General features: G+C 36.8%; 1 non-coding gene across 1 annotated transcript; it reads right to left on the bottom strand.

Annotated features, from left to right (window-relative positions):
• Nucleotides 1-10,410: 10,410 nt before the first annotated feature.
• Nucleotides 10,411-10,516, bottom strand: LOC120279766. Its single transcript, XR_005542069.1, has one exon. It is a non-coding gene; the product is annotated as a small nucleolar RNA R71 (small nucleolar RNA).
• Between the last annotated feature and the right edge of the window lie 347 nt (nt 10,517-10,863).

Below are 10,863 nucleotides of genomic sequence, written 5' to 3'. Positions count from 1 at the left end.
CACGTATCGATAGCGACCACATCACACCACTTGGCATCTTTGTATTTAGATCTAATAGAAAAGGAGATCAGAGCACATTGAGACATAGTTACCTCGCCCCTCTTCTTGAGCCATGCAAGCTTGTAAGGTTTAGGATGCTCTAGGATTTTGATCCCCAATTTTTGAACGGCTCTTGCAAACACGATATTCTCGCAACTACCTACATCGATCACAAAACAACATACTTTCCCAATATGGTACAAGTAGACTGGAATATGTTGGTCCTTAACCAATCCTCCTTAATAATCCTTGGTGTTAGACAAGACCGCCTAACAACCAATGCAACACCATATCTCCTTCGATAAACTCCTCATTTTCCCCATCATCAGGTTACTTATCTACAACCATTTTGTTTTCTTCCTCCTCAAGATTTTTTGCATCAATGAGAAGCACTTTCTTCTCGGCCAGTTTTTGCATTCTGATAGCGTATGACTTGCTTTTCCACAGCCAAAACACCTAAAGGTGCCACTATTAGCCTTGCTGGACTGATTTGTTGTGTTGGCATTCATGATAAGCCCTCTTGTTTCATCACATTTCACATTACTAGGATGACTGTTGTTGCTACCACCACTAGTTACACCAGTAAAACTAGGGTTACGTCGCCACTGCTTCTCTACCTATAGAGCCCTCTGCTAGTGTGCCGTAGATATAGAAATAGGATAAAAATTGTAAATTGTGTCTAGAATATATACCCTCAAACCTCCAATATATCATGCCACCAATTGATTCTCTTTCTCCTAGATCTCGTTCAGTGCCAGAAGTAGGTAAAATATAGTGGTATAGTTATTCACCATTCTGGTTCCCTGCTTCAAATTCTGTAGCCTTTGTTACATCAACCTCTGGAGGTTATAGAAAAAATTATACACGCAAATTCTTCATCTTCTCCCGATGTATAAATCTTCTGTTTTCCCAGACTACTTCATGTCAATTTCAGCTGCTTCCACCACCATGCAGTTGGCTCGGTTCCGAAGTCTTGTTGCCACTAAAGGTAAATGTTTATCTTTTGGCAAGCCTTTGAACTCCAAAATTTCCTCCACAGTCAACACCCATACAAGGAATTCCTCTTGTTGTAGGCTTTTGTGGAATTCAAGAATCTCAGTGCGTATACCCGCCAACCAGCGTCTCTAATCATACTTCGCAGCACCCCTCCTAAATCGAATCACCTCATCGCCTCGATCTACATTAGTTTGGGTGATGTTTGGTACCTGATTGCCCATAAGCGCAACCATCCTTTTGTTCTGATGCTCCATTATATTCTCCTTTTGCAGATCCATCTTTCTGTTCAATCATTTGTCCCAATTTCTACTCTAATTTTTACTCCAAATGCGTCATCTGAGCACCCTCATAAATCTTTTGAAGATTTTGCTCACACCAAGGTGCCATGTCTCCTCCAAGAACGAATGAAGCTCTGGTACCGACTGACGCAACGAACAAATGCCAAGTAATGATAAGGTTGACCACTTGTTTAGTTTGAGAATGCCCAAGTCAAACAACAAGGACTAAAACCCTGTTTAGTCTAAGAATACCCAGGTATTTTAGAGGAAAAAATCAAAAGAAACACTTTTACTTCATCAAAATCAACTTCCAAACTTAGCCCAAGGGCTTACAGTAAATATGCCAAGGGAAATTAGTAAAATAAAACCCTGAAAGGAGATAAATCTAAAATTTGCCAAAAATGGCAAGTTTTCAATTTATAAAAAGAAATAAAAGATTTAAGAAAATCAAGCTAATGCAAAAACGGTGTACAAATCCGAAATTTGTTGCCAAATATATAACCAAACCAAATCGAATCTTTCCTAAAACGGCAAAATCCCTGTTTTCGAGGCGATGCTGATGAAATTCAGCCAAAAATTGGCATGACTCATAAGGCAAGCTAGTGATGTGCTTGTTGACCCATTTTCCATCTAATGGGACCCTCAAAACACCTGAAGTTCACCACTCAGGAAATTTCCAAAATACCCCTATTAGGGTTTGTCCCATTTTTCCAGAAAAGTGCAGGCTAATTCCTCAATAAGTCCACCATCAAAAACCCATGCTAAATTATATTTGGCATTTGTGCTATCGGCACGTATATTTATCGAGTGCTAAATACCATGCCAAAGTTAGTTTGGCATTATTTTTTTGCTTATTTTCATGCCAATTTTTTTGTGCCAATTTGAAACTTTTCTTGTTGCGAAGTATATTAAATTTATTTCTAATTATTTTCTTTAAGCATAAGTAAAAATAATTACGCCTTTAAAATTAAGTATAGCCTATGTATTTTTTTATTTTTGATAAATTTATGAATAACTAAGGGGTTGTTTGGTATTGTTCTTAAATTTTTGTTTTTGTTGTCAATTCAAAATTTTGGAAGCAACATAACAAAAACATGTTTAGCAAGATATTTTTGTATCCAAAGATTTTGAAAACAACATCCATGTTTTCAAAAAAAACAAAAAAGTGGAAACATAATTTTTATGCTTTCAACTATTTTGAAAACATTTTCAAAATATTAGCCTAACTCATTAAACATATTAATTACTAGCTTTCAATCATAAGCATTAATGGTTTAGACAAATGTGACTAATAACTAATCCGAGTGGTGCACCCTCGTTTTTTCTTCATAATTTTTTTCTTGGTTTTTGCCAATCTCAAAATTTATTTTCTCTCATCTCTTTTTTGAGATTTATTTGTCATTTTTTAAGATAGTTAGGAAATTTGATATAATGATGGTTAGAGATTTTAGATTTTTCTTGTGAAGTCTCCTTTATTTTTTTCCTTTTTAAATCTTTTTTGATTATCACAAAAGATCTATATATGATATGTTCATTTTTTGGTCATTAATATAGTTTTATAAAAATTTAGCATCTCATTATTTTTATATTTTTTATAAAATATATATAAAAAAACTTTGTTTGCTAATACAAGTTAATTTTGTGTACTAATATAAAAAAAATATAATAATTATAAAATTATAAATTAAAAAAATAATACAGAATTTTACAATACTTATTTTATGATTTTGTGTTCATTGCTTTCCAGAACATACAACTTTTCTCTCCAAACATGTTTTTGTTTTTTAAAAAATTAACAACAAAACAAAAACAAAAGAAAAATGAAACATAAAAGAAATAAAAACAAAAAAAATTGAAAAACAAAAATAATGCCAAATAACCCATAAATTTATAAGATATTTTTACAATAAGTTTTATAATTTTCTAACTTATTTAATTTTTGATATGGAACATATTTATAATAATCCTTTAAATAGCTTTATTTATAAAATATTTTTTGTTCAAACGAAATTAATGTTTACAAATAATTTATTATATATTTTAAATAAATAAATATAAAACTTAATGTTTTGACACAATATAAGTTATAATATCCAATTTTAAAATATTATAAAATATCTGAACAAACCGTTTCTATCTAAAAATATGTTTTATATTTAGTTTGTAATTTGTTTATAATCCAAAATCGCAATAGATTAGAAACCAAAAATATTAAATACATTTTCGTTATGTTCTAAATTAAAAAGGGTTTTCCTTTCTGTTTCTAGTCGATTTAATTTTTAGTTATATGAAACCAACCATACTTGGTACAATGTAAAATTCAATAAGTTAACCTACACTCTAATTTGAAATACATGAATCTCAACTATCCCTAAAAGGAAACTACATAGAATATGAAAGAGCTGTGCTGATTTGAAGAAATTTTGTGAATCAATTTGGTTTTTTATTCAAATCACTTGTTTCAAATTGGATTTCTCTTAAGTTAATTCTTTTCAATTGGAGATGATTAAAAAAATCAAATAATTGAAATATAATCATTTAAAAATTTAAAAACATTGTCTTAATGTTTAAAAAATTATTTAGAACCATACCTACTTGGACTTTCTTTTAAAAGAAAAAGAATCAAGGATCAATTTTTTTTAACCTGCATAGGATTGCCTAAGTCACATTAATTTTGAAAATAAATAAATAATAATTAATTTAATTTTTTAAAATTAAAATTCCACAATCAAACCATAGATTTTTCATTAACTTGCACGTAGAGTTTTTTATGCCTTTGAGTCAATAACAAATCCAAAATTGAAATATAAAATGTTTTTCTCCGTTAGGATTTGTTAGATTTTTGCACGGACTAAACTCTCTGTGTTCATAAAATGTGTCAGGTAATAAATAGACATGATTTGTCAATTTATTTATGACGGGATAATATTTGTATTAATCTTGTTAGGGCTAGAAGTTGAAGTTGTCATTATTTAACAAGTAAGAGGATGATTTGGCAAGGGATGATGATGTGGCTTGAAGACTAGAAGATCATGGTTGGTGCTATATTTGGAAGATCTCTCAAGAAACCATGTGGAGCTATCTTTGGTAAGAGCAACAACCTTGGAAGATCTCCCTTCAAAATAAAGCAAAAGGCATGTCAAGAATATCTATACAACAATCGTTGGAAAAGAGATTTATTCGAAGACACAAGAATATCTATGATTACAACAAGTTAAGAAGACAAAGTTATTTATAGCCATAGCTATTTGAAGACACAAGCTATTCAAGGACAAATCATATTGAAGGCACAAATATATTTGGATATAATTGAAGCCCAAGCTTGGATGAATGAAGATCATGCTTGGAAGATATTGAAAAGCTAAACTTGAATGAAAGGAGATCAAGTTTAGTAACAAACATATTGATGAACCAAACATGGATGAATGAAGATTAAGTTTGAAGATTATGAAGGCCAAACTTGGATGAATGAAGATCAGGTTTGAAGATTTTGAAGGCCTGACAAGGTCCCCTTGCTTATATCCCGCAAGTGCACGGGTTTGTCGAAGTAATAATCCTGGGTGAGCGGGATCGAATCCACAGGGAGTATGGAGTAAAGACACTTAATTCGATTCTTAGCTATGTGGGGTATCAACAATGATAAGTGTGATAATGATTCAATTCTCAGGAATTAAAAGCAACAAGTAAGAGAGCAAAAGTAAGGAGGAGGCAAGGCAATCGATAAAGATGGGGTACTCGGATAATGCTTCACCTAGGATAATCGTTTCAAGTGCAAGAACCCTCTATTATGCTTCCTAATCGATGCAACAGTGCTGCTACAGTACTAGCTATAATGTTTTGCTACAGTTCGGCCTGAATACCTTCCCAATTCCATATTTTCATCGGGGTAACGCAAACGGGCACACGTTCACGTCTTGAATCACTTGCTTCTTCAATGATATACATGTTGGTGGGTTCTTGTTCTTATATACATAGGTCAGAATGCGCGAGTGTGACTACCTTTGTGCCCCTCCAAATGGATGTGATCACTCGAATGCGAGGAGGTTGGAACACACTCTAGCATCTCACACCTGTCCTATGTCTTCGCGTTTGAACTTTAGCAAGATCTCCTCCAAAATAAGTGCATTATGATCCACATTGGCCTATTTCCTTCATACTCGGCCTCACAACCCTACCTGCGTAAAAGTAACATAAAAACACACATATTAATGTAAAAACCTGAGAAAATTAATGCTCAACATAAGGAATGAACGCTTCGCATTCATATCACGCAAGCAATTATCAAGGCCAAACTTGGATGAAGGAAAGATCAAGTTTGGAAAGAAGATTTTGAAGACCATCTTTGGTGAGATGGAGATATGCCTTGCTGGGTATGACTCTCAAGAGAGGATATTATTGATAGGATGTGAGGAGGTGAGGTAGTTGCTGGTAGGTCAAGATCGAGAGGGTTTGACGACATCTACTCAAACTTAGACACAGCCAAGAGGATTAAAGGCGTCTACTGGTGGTGTTGTAATGGAAATTATGCCTAAGTCATGATCAGCAGGTGAGCCATGTTGCAAGCTTAGTTACAATAGGTACTGGGCCGTTTAAGTTTTAAAGGAGTCAAATTAGAAGTTATTGCAATTATAAAAGAGGGGCATGCTATATTTGGGAAGTTGAGATGTCTATGTAAGAGACCCTGCTCTTAGATTTAGGATGAGCATCAGGAGAGAAATCCTTAGGTAAGGGTGAGTGACAGTGGGTATCGGCCAATCTAGAGAGTGTTGTAGTATTCGTTGTCCCCTATTTTTAGTGGATTGTTATCTCCGGGCTTGACCCCCAGATGTAGATAAGTTGTGCCGAACTAGGTAACTAATTAGTGCCTCTACTTTTCTTTACTTGTTTGATTTTACATTGAGTGTGTGTATTCTTACATTACATGAGAGATTGAGTGAAAATCACCAAACTAGTACCTCTACGAACATCATCCAAGGGATTAAAAGTCCAACTACCCACTAGGGGTTTAGCTCTCCATTGAGCAAAATACAATCAATAATGAAATCAAAAGTAAAAATATGCAACCCATGAATAAAACCCCTTTGTTGTTCGTATCGATAGTCTTGTGGAGTGGCCGCGCCTTCTCTAAAGGTCTCCTTGTCAAGCCTAGGGCACACATTGCTGGATTGGTGCCGACAAAAGTTCCCCCAATAACTCTCTTCTGAAGGAAACGCGATGTTGAAGGCCGTAAACACTTCCAAAACCTAGCCAAAGCCTCTCCAAACCCTAGCCGCAGGCGCCTCCAAAGGTGGAGAAAAGATAGCCAAAAGATGGAATAGAGGATTCTGAAATCAGGCTGAAATCATGACATAAATAGGGCGGGAATCCGGAATCCATGCCCGTGTGAATCTCCAGGAAATCGATTTTCTGCTGCTTGTGAACAGTAACTGCTACAGTACATTGGTGCAGTACTTCCCTATAGTTCTGCTAAAGTACTCCGGCAAAATACTCCCGAATCCTCACTTGTCATCGAGGCACCATAAATGTGCACAAGTCTACGTTGTAGATTGCGTTGCATCTTCAAATAAAAGCGCAATTGTTGATAATCTTGCTAGCTTTACACAAGTCAGAACACATGAGTGTGATTACCTTTGTGCCCTTCCAATTTGCATATTTCCTTGAACACAATGGAGGTTGGCACACACTCTCATATCTTTGAGCACAAGTCATGTCTTCACGTTTGTTGATTCTAATATTTCATTAACTAAGTGCACTCGCAATCTGCTTTAGCTTCTTTCTTCTATATTTGTCTCCACAACCCTAAATACACAAAAGAACACATACACATGTATTAGCGATAAAATCCGAGAAATGTAATGCTCATCATAAGAAAAGAATACTTCGTATTACTAATACACAAGCACTTATCAGTGATCCTTGTGGATGAGTGACACAACATAAGTGTTAGAAAATGTTAGATTTAAGAGGGTTGAGTGGGTGAGTCGGGAGGTAGTAGAACATCTCCTTTCTCCTCTAGTGTGATTTATCCAACCTTCACATTCCAAGTGTTTTTTGCTGTCACAATAGAGTGAAGTGGTAAGAGACAAACTCCGCTGGGGCTTAGCTACACAAGCAACAGAGTAAAGTGTTGAAGTAATCCTTAGTATTTAGGGCTTAATTGTGACTAGGGGTCATTTGCTTGGATAAAAGGGTTAAATCTATTATAGGGAATAAGGTTTATCACTTGGAATCCCTAGAGCTTAAACCAACCTAGCACGGTGTGAGGTGTCGAGACTGAGAGATTTCTCCACTAGGGCATAGTATAGGATTAGCCACTGTTGACCTTAAGTTTTGAGACCATGTGTTTAACGATCTCCATGACTCATTATACATTAGTTAGGAAACATAATGATTGGTCTTGCAATTGAAATAATAGTTTCTAGGGTGAGCAATGTCCAGTGCCCGCATTTATCATCGATTGCCTCTCCAATCTTTTATTTGCGCCTCCCTCTTCTTTTCTTATTTCTATTTTGCATTGATTCTTATTCACATCACTATTAATTCATTTTTGTTCTAGTTAAATAGAAATCTTTGTGTTTCTAATCACTATTGCATGTGGATTCGACTACCCACTCACTAGAGTATTATTACTTCGACAAACCCGTGCAATTGCGGTTCACACGCATAAGGGCGTTGCCATGTTTTTGCCGCCGTTGCCGGGGAGTATGTGATAAGTGCTAGAGTAGGCATTGAGCATCATTTTTACAATGGTTTATGTCTCATATTGTGTATTTGGTATTCTTCTATGCATATAGGTTGTGAATACCTTGAAGAGTAAAAAGGAATCAAAGATAGGCTATAAAGACACAATGTTGGGAGTTTTTGTTCAATTCAAGGACCAAGACAAGAGAGGAGTTCATAAACATGAAGATGTGTGCCAACTTCCAAGAAGATTCAAGTCAATTCACTAGTTGGAAAGGCACAAAGGCAGCTACATCTTCATGTTCCTTCTCTTTGTGAAGATTGCAAGACCTCTCAAAGATACGTCAATGAAGAAAAGTTTTATAGCCTACCACATGGACATGTGCCCGGACATGTGGCCTCAAGAGAAGAGTGTTTGGATCGCGTTTTTTTGTGAAAAGTACTGCAGCAATAGTAATGTAGCATTTTTACTGTAGCAATTTCACAGTAGTAGCACTGCAGCAAAATCACTGTTCACGCGCCCGTGGGGAAATTCCTGCAGCCCACACGACTGCGTGGAAAATCCACACGGACGGGCGCAGTTTTGGGCTTTAAATAGGCCGTTTGCCCTATTTTTGAGGGAATTTTGGTGAGGGTTTTCGCGAGCACTTTGAAGGCAAGGCGGCTAATGTTTTGGAGGAGGTCTTCGGCGATGTTGGGGGGCGTCCATCACCAACTATGACCGATCTTCTCTCCGTCATAGCATAGAGGGAGCCTTCGGTGGCCTAGCTTCAGAGAAGGATTCTTCAAAACGTTGGGCGACCCATCAAGGCCATCATCACGAATTTAAGGGGGTCTTACTTCATGGTTTTCATTGCTTTTCATTGTAATAATCATTGTTTTGTAACTTGCTCCATGGAGGGCTAAACCTTAGTAGGTATTTGGGCATGTGAACCCTAGGATCTATGTTTTTGTAATGATTTGTTTTATGTTTCTATTAAATCCGAGTTGATTTGAGTTTTAATCTTGTATTCCCATTGCTTGCTTGTTTAATTAATCCTTGTGGTTGATTAGATTCACATGATTTGTTACTTTGATGTGAGAGAGGTCTCCATTAGAGTTAGAACTTCAAGGTTAAAGAGGGTCGAGAGGGTGAGTCATGAGATAGTGGAGTGTCCCATTTCCCATCCGATTGAGTGTTTCCTATCTCCGTATTCCCTAAACTCTATGCAACCATATTTGGTGTGAGGCTTGAGATTGAGAGATTTCTCCATCGGGACCTTATAGGGGGTTAGAGATCCTTCGCCGGGAGTTAGGGTTGGATCTATCTTTAGGAATCGGTTTCACTCTTAGGTGTCCCTAGAGCGTATTGCGGTCATATGGGGTGTGAGGTGTTGAGATTGAGCGATTTCTCCACCGGGACCTTGTAGGGGACTAGTACCGGTGGCTTGGAGGCAAGGGCCGGTTGTTCTTGGATTACCTCGACTCATTAGACTCGGTTTAGAAGCATTTAGTGAATCATGAGCTTCATATTAGATCCTAGGGGGAGCATTGTCCGGGTACCTCATCTTTATTGATTGAGATCTCCTTTACTTGTTTTCTTTCTTGTTTGCTTGCTTATTAATTCTTTTGCAATTAGTTCATTTCATCACATCCCATGATTTTGACTAGATAACTAATAATTGGTTAATACTAATACTTCTGTTCCCCATGGATTTGACTACCCCCTCACCGGGGTAATTATTACTTCGACACACGTGCACTTGCGGTTTACACGCATATTCGGACGTGTCAGTATGCATTTTAGAAACACTTTGCACTTTGCTATTTTAGCTATTCACCATTTATTCTATTTCATACTTTGTCATTCTTCCATCATTTTGATTTGTTTTTCTTTCTTTGGTTGCAGCTCAAGGTTATAACCCGAGGGAACCCTTTCACATTGGTTGAAGGTGATCCTGAACTTGAACAAACACTTCATAGAAAGGGTAAAGAACCTGTGCAAAAACAGACAAATCAAGCTGAGGTAGAAGGTGAAGGGTCAGATATGGCAGAACAGAATGAGCAATAGAAGACACTGTCCGATTATCCCAGATCCACGGTTCTTGGCACACAATCTAGCATTGTGCGGCCATTGATTACAGCTCAGAATTTTAAGCTCAAGCCAACATTCATCCAAATGTTACAACAGTCATCACGGTTTAATGGTTTGCTTGATGAGGATCCAAACAACCACATCGAGAACTTCTTGGAAGTGTGCGACATTCTTAAGATTAATAAAGTTACGGATGATGCTATGAGATTAAGGGCCTTCCGATTTTCCTTGAAGGGGAGAGCAAAGCAATGGTTAGATTCATTATCTAGAGCATCAATCACTACATGAGAGGAGATGGTAGAAGCTTTTATTGCCCGATATTTCCCTCCCAGAAAATCAGTAAAGCTTAGGAATGAAATATCCTCCTTTGTGAAATGGAATTGGAGTCTCTTTTTGAGATATGGGATAGGTTCAAGGAGCTCCTGCAGAAATGTCCTCAACATAGGTTCCCCGAGTGGATGATCATTCAGACTTTTAACAATGGTTTGAACCCGAGCTCAAGACAGTTACTTGATGCTGCAATAGGAGGTACCTTAGGGAGCAACACTCCCCAAGAAACCCGATATCTCATTGAATAAATGGCTATGAATAATTATCAGTGGAACACTAGAGATAGAAAGAAGGTAGTCGGACTTCATGAGATTGACGTCGTTACTTCATTGGTGACCCAAGGGGAGTCATTGAGCAAGAAGCTATACACTCGAACTTCTAATAGAGTTGTGTCCATGATTAATTGCACAGGGTGTGGGGAAGGACATGCTCCATCTGATTGGCCGATTTCTATCGGTGGTACAT

The sequence above is a fragment of the Dioscorea cayenensis genome, chromosome 16, assembly GCF_009730915.1.
Source record: "Dioscorea cayenensis subsp. rotundata cultivar TDr96_F1 chromosome 16, TDr96_F1_v2_PseudoChromosome.rev07_lg8_w22 25.fasta, whole genome shotgun sequence".
NCBI classification, from domain to species: Eukaryota; Viridiplantae; Streptophyta; class Magnoliopsida; order Dioscoreales; family Dioscoreaceae; genus Dioscorea; species Dioscorea cayenensis.
The sequence above is the reverse complement of the archived record's forward strand: the minus strand, read 5'-3'. Positions and strand labels throughout refer to the sequence as shown.